The sequence below is a fragment of the Lygodium microphyllum genome, chromosome 27 (assembly GCF_053477565.2).
Source record: "Lygodium microphyllum isolate KBCC chromosome 27, Lygodium_microphyllum_v1.1.10, whole genome shotgun sequence".
Lineage (NCBI taxonomy): Eukaryota > Viridiplantae > Streptophyta > Polypodiopsida > Schizaeales > Lygodiaceae > Lygodium > Lygodium microphyllum.
The window spans coordinates 58,464,333-58,480,290 of record NC_141161.1 but is presented as its reverse complement, the minus strand read 5'-3'; the positions used below and the strand labels follow the sequence as shown (position 1 = coordinate 58,480,290).

The window sequence follows — 15,958 nt, the reverse complement described above, 5'->3', positions numbered from 1 at the left end:
AGAGGCTGGAGAGAGAGAGAGAGAGAGAGAGAGAGAGAGAGAGAGAGAGAGAGAGAGAGAGAGAGAGAGAGAGAGAGAGAGAGAGAGAGAGAGAGAGAGAGAGAGAGAGAGAGAGAGAGAGAGAGAGAGAGAGAGAGAGAGAGAGAGAGAGAGAGAGAGAGAGAGAGAGAGAGAGAGAGAGAGAGAGAGATTGTTTCTTTCTTTGTAATCTATTTGGGTAAGGTACTAGATTATGAAAATTTTGATGAATAAGCATGTGGGAACTATGGGGAGGAGAAAAGGGTGGTAGGTAGGGGAAGACGGAGGCCATCAAGGGAGGATTTATGGATGGAGGTGATAGGGGTGTTGAGGAGAAGACAAAGGAGGAGGAGGAAGAGTCAAGTGAGGAGGATGCCAAGGGTGGAGGTTAGAGGGGTGCCAACAAGGAGGAAATATGTGAGGTGTTCAAGTGAGGGCATGTTGATGAGGAATCTAACATGCATCAAGGAGGAAGCAAGTGAAGAGAATTACAAGGGTGGTACTAAGGAGGAAGCAAGTGAGGAGGAGGAGCAAGTAGGGATAATGAGGAGGCAAGTGACAATGATGGGGAGGAGGAAGCATGTGAGGATGATAAGAGGAGCATGCAACCTTAACCCCACTAGCTCTGAGAGAATTCAAAGAAGAGGATGGAGGTGGTAAAGTGCCTCGAGACGCGCGCACGCGCACACACACACACACACTCTCTCTCTCTTTCTCTCTCTCTCTCTCTCTCTCTCTCTATATATATATATATATATATATATATATATATATATATATATATATATATATATATATATATATATAAACTGTCTCTAAGGTCTTAACAATTAAGCTTGTTGCCTTTAGGAAAATTTTATTGAGAAAACGATCATAGGATGTCACGCATCTTGCCTTAGCTACTAGTCCTACCCACCCCATCTATTAACAACAACTAGTAAATTCAAAACTATGCCATTGTCACAAAATGTACTTCTAATCTTTCTCACAATCTTAATCTTAAACATGTCAATGTAGTTTGTGAATGGTTATGAGATTTTACTATGTATTTACAAATTACCATTATTTTTATGCTACATGTTATTCAAACATTTTTTAATATATTATTAATTCAAACATATTCTATTGAATTGATACTTTATAAACTTTTTATTAAATTAATCTTTTGCATGCAAGTAATCTTTTCTCCTTTTTTTAATAAAAACCATTAAACTTTCTATGCATATTTTTAGATGTGATTTTTGAAAATGCTCAGTTCATTTTTCATTAAACCTCATTATTTCTTTCCATATTAAAAGATAATATTGGATCATACATGGCACCTCTAAAGATATGTGTTCAACATTACAAGCTTTTTGTGAATTAGTTTAAAACACTAGTCTATTTGGCCAACATAGATAGCAAAGAGCAAATCATACTTGAGTGATAATAAAACTTAAGAAACATTTGTGCCTATAGATGCTCTCAATAAATAGATTCTTCTTGCATTTCCAAATAGCTCTAAACATCAAAGTTCAGATCATTGCCTAAATCCTATATGTTTCTTCATTTCTATTACCCTACCTCCAAAAAAAACTTATTTCCATCAAATCTCATGTTGTAGGTCAGCTGCATTCATCAAATTTTTGACATAGCTCCAATAGTATTTGGTTTCAATACACTCTCATATAAGATGCTTGATAGTCTCTACATGCCTCTTGCATAGTGGAAAAAGGGGCAAAGCCAACAAAAAAGTGAAGTCTCTTGTCTTTTAAGCAACATGTTTGCAACAAGTTGTTGGAAACTTGTTGGCAACAAGTCATTGGAAACTTTTTGGCAAAAAGTTGTAGGCAACTTAGTGGCAAGAACTCACTAGAATGTAAGTTTCATCTTAAATGAAGGTGTGGATAACTAACCTCACCCAAGTATTTTCTTCCATGTTTTCACTATAGCCGAGTGGTCTAAAATCTTCCAGTAATGTTTGACTTTAGGGGTCAAATCAACATTCTTCTTGTTTAAATCAACTAAAGTGAGGGTTGATTAGGATGATAAAACTAAAGTGAGGGTTGATTTGAACAAGAACAAGTATGACTTTAGCTTTATCATCCTAATCCAAAAGTAAGGATAGTGTTTAATCTTTGTTGATTTATAGAATTCCATATAGTAGCACAATCCTCATATGATTTCATCAACTCCTAAATAGAGCTAGGTTCAACAATAGACAATGTTAGAATTATCATTACAAACATGTGAGATGAGAATACCTAACCATAGGGAAGTGGAAGTCCCTTAATCAAGCTTGTTTGTAGGTTAAATTCATTGTACTCCAAAAGAGGTTTTGTAACAATGGTGAATGACAATGGCACTATTGAATATCCTTGATGGATGATCACTTAAGATCAAAAGAGTGAATATAATATCCATCAATATTGATACCATTCAATGCACTAATGATTAGGGCATGCACCATCTTGTAGAATATTTTTCTAAAATCACATTAGTGTAATATCTACGAAATAAATTACTAAGCTGATCCTATCATAGGATTTGTCTAGAAGCATGTTGATCAAATAAAATCCCCCTCCCTTCCTAAGCTGCTCAATAGTCACCAATATAACATTTTTCATTCTTAAAGAATCCATGATGCCATCCTTAATAATTTAAATATCCATTATTTGTGAGTACTTCTAGCATGGATGAAGATGGTGTATAATATTGACATGGTGTCCTCCATGATAAGGAAGGATTGAGGAGAAAGAAGATAGAAGAGAGTGAAAGATTGGAAAGCCAAGCCATGTGGCACTTAGCCAAAGTGGAGAAACTAGTGAAAAATCAATTGTTGGAGTATGATTTTGTGCTAATAGGACCGACAAGTTCCCTTGCATGACAAACTCATTTCACAGGAAGAGCTACATGTGAGTCAATTGAGACAAAGAAGCATGTTGTATGATGCCATTAGATATGTCTTTTACCCACCCAAGACCCACAACTTTTAGATGGTCATTCTTCTCTTCAATATAATCCCGATTTCTATAAGTGGTTTATTCCGAGGCTAAGTAACACAATCTCATCTTTTCCTACTTCTAATACCTTGCAACATGAATCATCATCAAATGACATAAATAAGAGTGATGTATATAAAACTTCAGCTAACAAGGATAGAGTAACAAAAATCTATGTGCTTGAGACTACCAATCCTATCTCAAAGCTACAAATATCCCTACTAATCCCATCTATCAGTTAGACTAAGATAAGCAAACTGAACGCAATGACATGCCAATGGAGGTTACCTAGAATCACCTCCATATGAGTGTCACAAAACATGATCCTCCTACTCATATGTTGGGACCTAAAGCAAGCTCAAAAAAATGCCTCTAGGGCTCTAGTCGGCGGGCCTCCTATGCACACCAAACTACCCTCATAGCCTCATGGCTAGGAGCATCTGGAGGCTATATATTACTCTAAATAAATCACACATTTGTATCAATTTGTAGTCGAATGGTTTTGACTTCCCAACTCCAACGAACAGAGGGAGTACCCAAACATATAGGTGATCAACACCTCGATTCACATACACAAAGAGCTCCCCCCAACCAAATGTTGTGGCACCTATGGCTCTCCTATACCTTGGGGAATGGCCCTAGGATATACCGTTTAAACATAAAACAGAAATGTAATAAATTCCTCTCATAATATAAACATAACGATCTAGGGAGACTGTATATATTCCTCACTTAATCCGTTTCCCAAGGTATCACATTATCCTATATCAAAGGAAAATCTTATACTCTCAATGTTGGTCATCACCTAGACATACAATTGCAATTTATCCAAGAATTTATCTTCTAATACCATATTTAGATTGCATATGCAAAGTGTATGGCACTCTGTGCTCAAATGAATTAACTAAAAACCAGCCAATATAAAGTGCACAAACAATCATTTCGTGATTTCTTTCTACTAGCATCGTGATGCATTACTAAGGAACAACATCGTGCTAACTCATGCTATTGAATCCCTTGAAACTTATATAAATCATGGCTTATATGTTAAGATATGCAGAGAAGTCAACAAATTAATCAAATATCCTTCCATTTTAGGCCCACACCCCCTATCATTTACATTTGGTTTGCTTGCACATATGTAGGAAAATTTCATGATAATTATTCATATAAGAGCAATCTCTAAACCTGCACTTTAACATATAAATAAAGATAAGCTAAGGTAAACCTCATGCTTTACCTTCATTACACATTCATAGACATTCTCCTAAATTTTGGCAAATTTTTATGCATAAAACTATTTTTCTTAAATTTTCTCTTTATTTGACTAATTTTCACAAAAATTTCCATCTATTTTAACATAAATTATTGATTTTTTTGAGTTTTATGATTTGTAGGAATTATGCAAAGTGTGATCCATCAGTATACTCATTTTCATGCCATATGAATATCATTAAATTCCCAAAACCCAAAAACAACCTCATTTTCTATTAAATATTGTGTTTTGAATTTTACACTTTTACTATTTTTTAAATATATCTAAAGGAAAATGATTGAATTTTTGAAAGTATAGACATCAACAATCATATTCCAACCATTTGCAACATCTTTCCATCATATACACCAATGACTCATCATAAAAACTAAATAAAGATTGCTTACTTGAAAATTCATATATGTACATCTCAGACTTCAAGAACATGGAGCCGTTGATGCTATTTCTAGCCGTTGATGCATCCAAATTACTTGATCTCTATGTGCCATTAGCTTCCAAACCATTATCCATCACTAATTCGTCAAATCAACCTTTCCTCTCTCTCTCTCTCTCTCTCTCTCTCTCTCTCTCTCTCATATGCAACCATATGAACAAGGAACAAGGAGGAGAGAGAAATAGGAGAGAGAAATATTGAAAATATATTTCTTCATTTGCTACATCATTTTATGTGAGGATTGAAGTGATAGAGAGCGAGAAATTGATGGAAATTAGGCCCAAGAGGGGGAAGAAGATCATTACAGTTACAAAAAATCATTTTTTAAATGGAAGAAAGGGGCACTGAAAAAAATGTACCCCCATCTTGCGAGAATTTTTTGTCTTTTGGCTTCTTAATTATGGTTTAAAACATAACCACTAGCTTATCTAGTTCAAGTTTTGGATTTTTACACTTGGTTGAAGTGGTTCCGGCCTGATTAGATGGGTAAATAGTCTCAGAATTGCAATTTAACTTGATGAGTGGCATTTTTGTCATCAAAATCTATCACCCTGGGCTCTGTCACATGCTTTTTGGCTTTCGGATCCAATAGGCTGCTCCATAACACTAAAGCTTGCAGCCATTAAATAGGGGTCAAATGGACTCTAATCGATGAATGGATACTTGCTTGGATTCCCGGCATCGAAATGCATCTAAGAAAACTCTACCTCTTTGATCTATGACCGTTTCATTTTTCACCAAAACTGCCTCTTTTATAGGTATCGAGCTATTTTTGCTCTTGAAATTTGACTTGAAAATCTGCTCTCATTGGCGACCACGATATTGGGCAACTTAGCTTGTGTCGAACCCATGAACTCATCTACACAAACAAAAACCATAAAGAGCATCAAGCTACTATAAATAAGAGTACACAATAGAGCACAAACACAACTCTCACCCTACCCCCTGACTAGATCAATGCATGAAGTTCATGAGGGATAGGCCAAATATAATCTAATAGAGATTTGGAGCTAGTCGCTAAACCAACTGTTCCAACATAGACAAACTAAAAAGAACTATCAAAGGAGGCATCCTAAGTGGTGGTCTGACCCACCTACTTGACCTAGGACAATTGAACTAGGAACTCCTACTAAGGGAGAACTCCTATAGCTAAGTCTATAAAAAGTCACATATTTTCCATTGTACCACATTTTTCTTTAGTATTTTATATACTTAGGTATGTAAAAAGGGGGAAACTAAGCATATTGTGACCCAAGGAGAATAGGGCATCAACCTTAGGTCCTGTCTTGGTACCCAAGAACCTAACAAGCTCCCACAAAAGGCAACACTAAATATTTTTTCTTATTTCACTCACTTTTATTTTTGCTCTTGGCCCGATTTATTTATTTATTTTTGGGGGGGGGGGGGGGCGGAGAGGCCACTTATTAAACCCCTTTCCCATAAAGCCCTTTTCACATTTCCTTTTTATCCACATGAAGGTTGTTCTTGTGAGGCATATTTCAATGCGTATATTCCACCGCTATAAGCTTCTTTTTTTGCATGTGAGAGGTTTAAATTGATCCCATGTTCCTATGCAATGAAAGATTGATATTATCCAACAATAAAACTCTATTTGATGTAGTAAATTTATTTCTGCAAGATTTCTAAAGGGTTATTCTTGTGCATCAATTTTATTTTATTATGTTAGGACTATCAAACATGGATGGAGTAAATATGGAATCACTTCTTCCAAAAAATTCTTTTCAATATCAAATCAAGCTTCTTCAACATAATGTGAATGAAGTTACTAAGGTGCTTCAAGAGTATGATCGTTAAAAAAATTCCACCACTCAAGATGAAGATGATCGTATTGCTTGAATTTTGAAAGGTGCATTCGACGTGCAACAAACCAAGTTAATGATGAAGCTTTTACCAAGAAGGTGTGCAACCAATCATTTGATGGATAAAGTGTCACTTTGGTGGAAGATTCTTCACTGTAGCACCAACTGACCAAAGATATGGATCAAATTTTAAGAAAAAATTTAAGAATATTTCCCATCACCCCAGTATAATATTTAAGAAAGGCATAATTGGTCTAACTTATCTTGGCAAGAAGGTGATAATGTGTCTACATATACAAAAAGATTCTAGCAAAGCCTTTTGTTGCTGTGCATACTTGAGGAAGTTCCCAAGAGCATGGTACAACACAAATATGAAGATGGTCTTCAATCTAGCATATTCTAAATTGAATTCTCTTATATCCACTTTCCTTCACAAATATATTTTCTATGCCCCTGATGTTGAGAAAGAGTTTCAATCCACTGCCTAGATGCTTTGCAGACAATAATCTTATCCATCACAACCTTTCAATAATAAGCACAACTAGAAGAAACCTTTTTGCCTTATTATCCTAATTCTTTACCACTTAATAGGTCTTCCAACTTTCAACCAATAAGTAGCAACGTGCAAAGGTACATAAACAACAATGTAAATAAAAAGGTAAAACCTCAAACTACAAATATTAGTGTTTAAAATAAAAGACCCAAGTTTACCTATCTTTGTTATGGAAAACCTGGACATTTTCAATTGGATTGTTGAGTTCAACTTTGTAAACAATCAAAAGATAACTCAAGTGCATAATATCAAGGAAGTACATGTTTATGCACGTAATTAGACTACAAACACATTGCAACAAGAAGCAACATCTAAAGAAGAACCAGTTACACCTTTTTTTTTACATGCTTTATTGAAGATAAAAGTTTCTGTGAATGATTCAAATATTATTATTGTACATGACGATGGTAGTTCTTATGATTTTATTTTAAAAATTTGGTTAGAAGGTTGCAACTAGAGATAATTCTTCATTGTACAAGGTTAACTTTGCAATTCAAGGTTTGGATATAATGGAACATGAGAATTAAAAGGATTCAAATTTTCTATGGGCACATACAAAGAAAAATGTGATCTCCTAGTTACTCCTCTCCAATCATTAGACATCATCCTTGGTATGCCTTTTAGGCATCAATTCAATCTTTCTATTAATCATAATACTCATGCTATAACTTTTTAATTCCAAGGGCAATCAATTTCTTTGACTAGTGACTCTAAGACTAACTTGTTTTCACTCATTAATCACATGTAGGCGAAGAGAGAACTTCGCAAGTAATAAAAGGCATGCATGATTTTTTATGAATCAAGTAGAAACTTTTAAAATTTTTGCATTGACATCTACATAGCAAAAGCTTTTGGATTCATATAAACATTGTGTTGAGGATGATTACCCATCTGAACCACCACATTATTGAGGAGAATTAGATCATAAAATCAAACTTTTCCTTGGAGTTTCCCCATCACACAAAGCTCCAGATAGGCACAATTCTTTGCATAAAAAGGAAATCCAAAGACAAGCTACTGAATTGTTAAATAAGGGTTTAAACTGTGCTAGTTCTTCTCCTTTTGGTGCACTAGTCTTACTGGTTGAAAAGAAAAATAAAACATATTGAATGTGCATTGATTATAGATCTTTAAATAAGGAAACTATTAAAATACAATACCCTATTTCAAGAGTTGATGATTTTCTTGATAAACTTAGAGGAGCCAAAATTTTTTGCAAGATAGATGTTATGGAGGGAAATACCTAGTGTCACACTGACCTAGGTATAAAAGGTGTGAAGGACACTGGCATGGTACCATTTTATGAATATACATCTATCCTTTCACCTTCTTCCTTATCCTTCCATGGCTGACAGCCATTTCTCTCTCCTCTTCTTGTCTTTCTCTCTCTACTCCTAGTATTTCTCTCTCCTCGTCACTTTCTTTCTCTCTCTCTTCTCTCTACAGTTCTTCTCTCTCTTCCTGCAGTCTTTATCTCTCTTCTGCACTCTCTCTCTCCTCTCCTTCTCTCCCTCTTGTCTCCTTCATTACAAGTGGTATCAGAGCCTAGTTCTTTAGTCCTTCTTTTCTCTCTCCTCATTTTTAAAACTAGTCTCCTTTTAGTCAAAAACCCTAGTTACTTAGACACACAGGTACACAGGGAGTACTGCAGGCAGAGATGGCAACCTTTCTTGGAGTCTTAAATGGAGCTTAGACCAAAAATGGAGGCAGAAAGACAAAAATGGCAGGTCATTTTTCAACATTGAGGTAAAAATTCTAGGGTTTTAGTGGAGGAGGACACTGTAGCATTTAGAGGAGATCTAACTGTGGTTACTTTTTCAAAAGAGAATTCTTCTTCATTTTGAGACCTTCATGAGAGCTCCCATGGAGTGCCAGCGAAGATCTCTCCTCCCCTCCTAGATCTCAGTCTCTCACCAAGTTTAATCTGTGGCTTGGCCCTCTATGCATCACATGCTTAAAGGCAAACACCGTTTTGGGGAGTTTTTGAGCTAAGCAAGCTATCATACATTCCAGAGGATGAACTGCACCACCAGGCACAAGAGCCTTTGAGGTCTCTTTCTGCATTGCATTCTCAAACTTAGAGAAGGTTCCACGTGCAGCATCACCAAGCCACACAAACGATTTATTCAACCTCCTCCATCTTGGAGCCCTCCGCATCAACATCCTCACCACCCATATCCTCATCCTCCCTAGATACACCAACATTGTCCTCGTCAATGCTCAATCCCAGTTTCAGCATGCAGTGGATTCTGTTTTCCAAGGTGTTGGGATCATCTAGGCTGAACCCAGAGGTCAACAAGGCAGTCGTGAATAGGAGCAGCACGAGGTCCTTGACAAACTTGTCATTCTTGTCAGAACAGTCACTAGTTTATTTTCTGTTATCCTGGGTGCTACATAGTTTACTATGTTCACAGGTCCATGGCTTGCTTTGTGAATAGCCCGCTCCCCTGTGATAAGTTCAAGCAATACAACACCAAAGCTATACACATCACTTTTGATAGTGAGGTGCTGAAGCGGATAGTATTCAGGGTCCATGTAGCCGAGTGTGCCTGCAGCCATCAAAGAAAGATGTGAGTTCTCACCAGGACCACGTGTTGAAAGCCCAAAATTAGAAACCCTGGCAATCCATCCACTATCCAAGAGAATGTTTGAGCTTTTGATATCCCTATGTATGATGGGAGGCACATCATGAGTGTGAAGGTACTCCACACCTCTGGCAACTTCAAGAGCTATCTTTATCCACATTTGCCACGGTAGAGCCCCTTCCCTGCCTGCTCCTCTACCTCTTCCATGAAGATGGTCGTGAAGGGTGCCATTAGGCATAAACTAATACACAAGCATCCGCTCATCCTCTTCATCACAATAACCGACCAGACTCACCAAGTGCTTATGATGAAGCCTGGACAGAAGTTCTAATTCTGACTGAAAGGCACTCTCCTTCTCCTCCACTTTGCGGTCATTGGCAACGGCTACTCAAAGATCTGGGTAGACGAGGAGGGGAAAGAAATTGAGACAGCCAAAATGCTACTCGGTTCTCATACGTTTGAAGTCTGTGTCCGAGATTGGAATAGTTACATTATCCATCAGATGTTGTGAGCTGTCACGATACGGTGCTCACTCTTCACGGCACCGCCTTTCAAGGTCATTGGTGCTTTTACGTGGGCAGTGTGAATTAAGTTATGGAGATGAAAGAAGGTACGGACATGAATGATACTCCTCTTTTAGGTATCAGCAGGCAAGCCTATGCCCCAAAAGTTGAGGGCCATCCAAGTTGGAGCAATCAAGTGGCCAGTAATCACAATGGAAGCAGTGCAAGTGGCAAAAAGAATCGAATGGCTGATGGAGAGTGCTGGTTCAGGGAGAGTGATACATGGAGAACACCTTCCTTAAGTGAGCTACCTCAAGAACGAACCATTGAGGGATCACATCAAGCAAAGTGACAGAATTGTTTTGAAACGTCTGGTAACCTCAGCAATTTCGATTCTCAAGGATCTGGAACCAGCAGGACCAACATGCCAGTTGGTGCAAATGTGGGGCATGGGTGGCAAACTGGGGCTTATGGTTATTTATAGCCAGCATGTTCAGGGCAAGTGAATACTGTTAGCGAGTTTACACAAGACCCTTCTGATGTTTTAGTTAACAGAGGCTCAAGCAATGGGGTACCCAACTGGGTAGCGAGAAGTGGAGCTAGAGAATTGGTTTCTCCTGGAGCTAAAAGTCGGGATGTAGCTAAGGGGTCACTGTCCAGTACAGGCACCTCTACGGTTCACTTGTTCAATGGTTCTTTCCCTGATGGGGCATGCAGTGGAGGATCAAGGATAAGCTCTGGAACTTTGTCAACAGACAACAACAAGGGTAAAGGGTGCCTAGTGGATCATCCAAGAAGAGAGTTGCAAGTATCTTATACTGCCGTAGGCAATCACAGTAGCTCCTCTGTGGCTGATAGTCATCATGCAAGGCAAGCTCCTGAAAATAATCAAGGTTTGGATTTCTCACTTTTGCCTTACCCATCACCCCCCCTGTTTGAAGCTGATGGAGGAGAAGGTGCCATTCGAATTGGGAGCCTTGCATCTGATTCTGTGGATTATCTGGAGACTAGAAGATCTGATCATATGCATGGTGGAAGAAGTTCTTGTAAAAGAAGGATGTCTGCACTAGGTCTTTCATCGGATACATCAGCATTCCGAGCTTCAGAATTTTCTCATAGACGAGAAAGCATTCCTACCAGGACATGAGGAATTGGGCCCATTAGGCCTGATTTGAATGCTTCTAGTCCCAACTTAAATGGTACAGGTAACAGTTCCTTGGTCCAGGTAGGGGATGATTCTCGTAATGATCAGTCTGGCTTTGTGGGCAATGACAGTGATTTTTTGGAATCTTTCAGAACCAGTACTGCTGGTGAGAGCTTCCAAAGAGCCCATCAAAGACAAACATATAATGCTCTCCAAGAACAGAGCCCCTCACAGCTACATTCACTTTTTGCGAGAAACCTAAGGAGGTCTACTCCAGTGGCACATGCACCTTTGATCTCAAGAAGAGCCAGCGAGCAGCTCTCCAACGAGCTAGATGGAAATGGAACTGAATCTGCTAGTTTCAATGGATTTGATCATTGGTCCATGACATTTGGTGAGAGAGGCTCCAATCCTTCAGTCTTTTCTAGCTGGGGAAGCAACAATTCTTACAGGAGAGGCAATATTGTTTTTCCTTCTCCTGTCCGGGAGAGCTCCTCAAGTTTGATTGATGGAAGCCGTTTCAAGAGTCTGTCAGGCAAAGCTCCCATTTGGGCAGGAGCTAGTACTGAAAACAGGTCTGGATAGGCTACTGTAGTCCGTGGGATTCCAGGCTCATTTGATAGAGTGCAGAATCCCCTTGATGGCAGTGGCTAGGCTACTGCAAATCCAAGTACTGTTTTCCATTCCAGTGGACCATTATCTCATCTTTCAGCTCCAATCCCTAACAGCCGCAGCTCTGCTGGGGGGAGCACAACTATGCCACCGCCATCTGCCTCAACTGGCCATTTGGCCACATTTGGATCATACTCCAATAGATTTGATCAGCAATATGGCTATCATGGACATCATGATTATGCTTACAAGCATTCCTTTATGCATCAACATAGTTCTTATGCAAGTCATGATCATGGACATGTAAATGGTAGCTCATACAGCCTTGGTCAACAGCATGCATATGGAGATTCTTATGCAATGCAGGAGCAGCAAGCTAGTGATTATGACCAGCATCATGCCATTACCTATGCTCATGGACTTGCCACTTATCATACTGACCAGCATCATGCCATTACCTATGCTCATGGACTTGCCACTTATCATACTTATGGTCAGCCTAGGATGCAAGGACACCATTGTAGTCATGTTGGACAGTCATCATGCAATCTTGGGCAGCATGTTGATGGGCAACAATATGGCCAAAGTTTTGGTAATAGTCAGCAGCAAATAGATGTATATGAGTAGTAGGGCTATTATCACCATATGTAGTATGGACAACATGAATATCATTATGAGCAGCAGCCACATTGGTATGACCATCCATATAGACAGCATGAGCATTATGGTCATGAGCATGGACAGCCATCTGTTATACATGAGCAGCAAGATGACTATGAGCAGCATGTCAAAACTATTACTGAGCTAACCGATGGTGATGAGCAGGTGTGTAAATTGCTATCTAAGGCTAAACGCATTAGACACCTTACTAGTGATACGATACGGGAATTGCATGCTCCGGGCTCATGCTATCGATGTGCTAAGCTAATATCTTGTAATCATCAAGCCACATGCAAGGCAAAGACTGCCAAAATACTCTTGGTATTAGAGTATTATGATGCAAAGGATGGAGAAGATCTTGTTGAAGACCATTTTGGTATGGGTCCACAACAAGAACTTCAGTTCAAGAAAGAAGTTCATGGGCAGCATGTGGATTTGGATGATCATGACCCCATGCGAGAGCCCCTTCAGCCCACAGACCTGCAGTTTAAATGCTTGGACATCACTAAGAATGCAGGGTCCATGACTATGCAACACTTAGGGGTTGATGCAGTCCATGCAATGGTGATTTTAGCCTCATATGCTTCAGTCATACAGAGCATGGTGATGCTTGAGAGGCTTCTGGAAGAGCTAACGAATACCACCATGCTGATCATGCTTCCAATTGTACTTGACTTTGACCTTATGGAAGCTAATCCAATGGATGGCAGCGATGTCACTTTTCCCTTTGATCCGGGTGGACAAAAGGGTGTTAAAAAAACTCTATGTAGGTCAGGTAGCATCTTGGCTAATCCTCATATCTTCATGATGATCTTTAGATGCAAAGGATGCAAGTTAAGTGCCCTGTCTCACTGCAGTCTACTTCCTGCTAGCTCTTTGTTTTGAGCTCTTTAAAATTCTGAATTGCTCACAGATATGTACCACTTATATCAGCTGATAGTACACTAAAAGAGCTTTCTAGAGAGCTACTAAACGCTTGGTTTGGTTCACCCTACCCAAACTTATGGCAGTTTTTCTACAGCAGGGTCTGCAGGACAGCATGGTTATTCTATCAGGTTGCAATTCGTGATTGCAAAAGCATGCATCAAGTCATCATCCTATGGTTCCACAATTGTGCATCTGATAGTATACTTGCAACTATATACATAACCCACCATATGAAGATTTGGATATTGTAATATCTTTGTACACTTGCATAGAGTTCCATATCATTTCCTTACCCATGTAATAAGTCCCTCCTTTGTACACTTGCATAGAGTCCCATATCCTCTCCACTACAATTTCCTTACCCATGTAATAAGTCCCTCCTTTGTTTTTGGGACAAAAACATCCAAGCAGGGATGGATTGTAATGGAGGGAAATACCTAGTGTCACACTGACCTAGGTATAAAAGGTGTGAAGGACACTGCCATGGTACCATTTTATGAATATACATTTGTCCTTTCACCTTCTTCCCTGTCCTTCCATGGTTGCCAGCCATTTCTCTCTCCTCTTCTTGTCTTTCTCTCTCTACTCCTAGTCTTTCTCTCTCCTCGTCACTTTCTCTCTCTCTTTCTCTTCTCTCTACAGTTCTTCTCTCTCTTCTTGCAGTCTTTATCTCTCTTCTGTACTCTCTCTCTCCTCTCCTTCTCTCCCTCCCGTCTCCTTCATTACAATAGATCTCAAATCAAGTTATCATCTTGACCATATTTTGGACATAGTTTAGTCTCAGTAGGAATTTATTGTTATATTCTTTGGTCTCACTAGTGTACTAGCTACCTTTGTACAAATTATGAATATAATTTTTAATATTATTATGCTATTAAAAATTTTTATTTGATGATATACTTATTTTTATATAGCAAAAGAGAAACATAAAAATTACCTTAGTATTAGGTTGTAAATATGTAAAAATCATTTGTATGCTAAAAATATGATAAGTGTTCTTTCTTTCAACACACAATAAAATATTTGGGAAACATAGTCTTTGTTGAAGGTATCATAGTTGACCCTTACAACAGCTTGGCCTAATCTTAAGTATCCATTAAGTTCGATCTTTTCTATGATTAGTAGGATTTTATTGCAAGTTTGGCAAAAAAAATCATTGATTGCTTTATTTTGACTATGTTGTTGTATGACAATATAATTTCTTATTGGAGCCCTAGTCAATAAAATTATTTTGATACCTTGAAATATATTTCAATTGCATGATTTTCCCAACATTTCTTGTTGTCACTAATGCTAGTGGTTTAGGTACATGTGCAATTTTAATATAGAATGCTCATCCTATTTCCTATATGAGGATCATAAACTGAAACCTTCTAAACAAAACTACAGTTCCTATGATAAAGAATTAATGGATGTAGTTTATGCTTTAGATATTTGGAAGCATTACCTTATGGGGTCCAAGATTCCCAAAAAAAAAAAGATCAATAGGCCATAAAACATTTATTGAATCAATCTTTAATTTCTAATTGGCATATGAAATAGGCTTCTTCTATTCAAAATTTTCATCCAATGATTTAATAATAGCTAGATCATGTTAATGGAGTTGTAGATACATTGAGTTATAGGCCCATGGAAAATATTGCATCATATGATTTGCTTGGTTTTGATAGAATTAAAAGTGTATATTTGAATCATATTTCTACAATTAAAATTCAAACTTTTGATGTAATGATTCCTACCTATACTTTAAACCCTAATTTTAATTTTATTTGGCAAAGATTTTAGAATACTAACACCACAACTTTCTATCATTACTCTTATGTGAATGGATTTTTTAATTTATCAAAGAAAGTTGTGTACTGCAGTACCTTTTGGAAATATTGCCATGATTGAAATGCATACACCTACTTATATGGGTCATAGAGAAATTCAATGCAAGATTTATATTTAAATGCATGGTGTGTCAATCCATCAAAAGTCATCATGGAATTTTATGTGGTTTCTTTATGTCCCTATATGTACCTAATATATGTACCTAATGTGCCATGGAAACACATTTCCATAGATTTTATTATTGGTCTTCCCACTACATATGCACACCATGACATGATTTAGACCAATTGGATAGATTTAGAAAACATGCTTATTTTAATCTGTGCAAAAAAACTTTGTTTGCCTTGCAAGTTGCTAAACTTTCACTACCACTATTTCTCCTTATCATGGGTTTCCTAAGGTCATACGTTCTAATGTAAGATTTTGTAATCGCTTTTGGGTAGCATTATTTAAAAATCTAGGTTCTATGATGGATTTCAACTTAGCTTTTCACCTTGAAACCAATGGCCAGACTCAAGTGACTAATAGTACTATTCTTGACCTTCTCAGGCCTTGAACCATTGACAAACCTAATAATTGGGATCAACACTTGCCTATCCTCTAGCTTCCATCC

General features: G+C 37.9%; 2 pseudogenes; both read right to left on the bottom strand.

The window, feature by feature from the left end:
- The window catches only part of LOC148012352 (UTP--glucose-1-phosphate uridylyltransferase pseudogene), a 32,523-nt pseudogene extending 23,378 nt beyond the window's left edge, over positions 1–9,145 (bottom strand).
- Positions 9,146–9,203: 58 nt separating this feature from the next.
- Positions 9,204–10,227, bottom strand: LOC148012351 (putative serine/threonine-protein kinase-like protein CCR3; annotated as a pseudogene).
- Between the last annotated feature and the right edge of the window lie 5,731 nt (positions 10,228–15,958).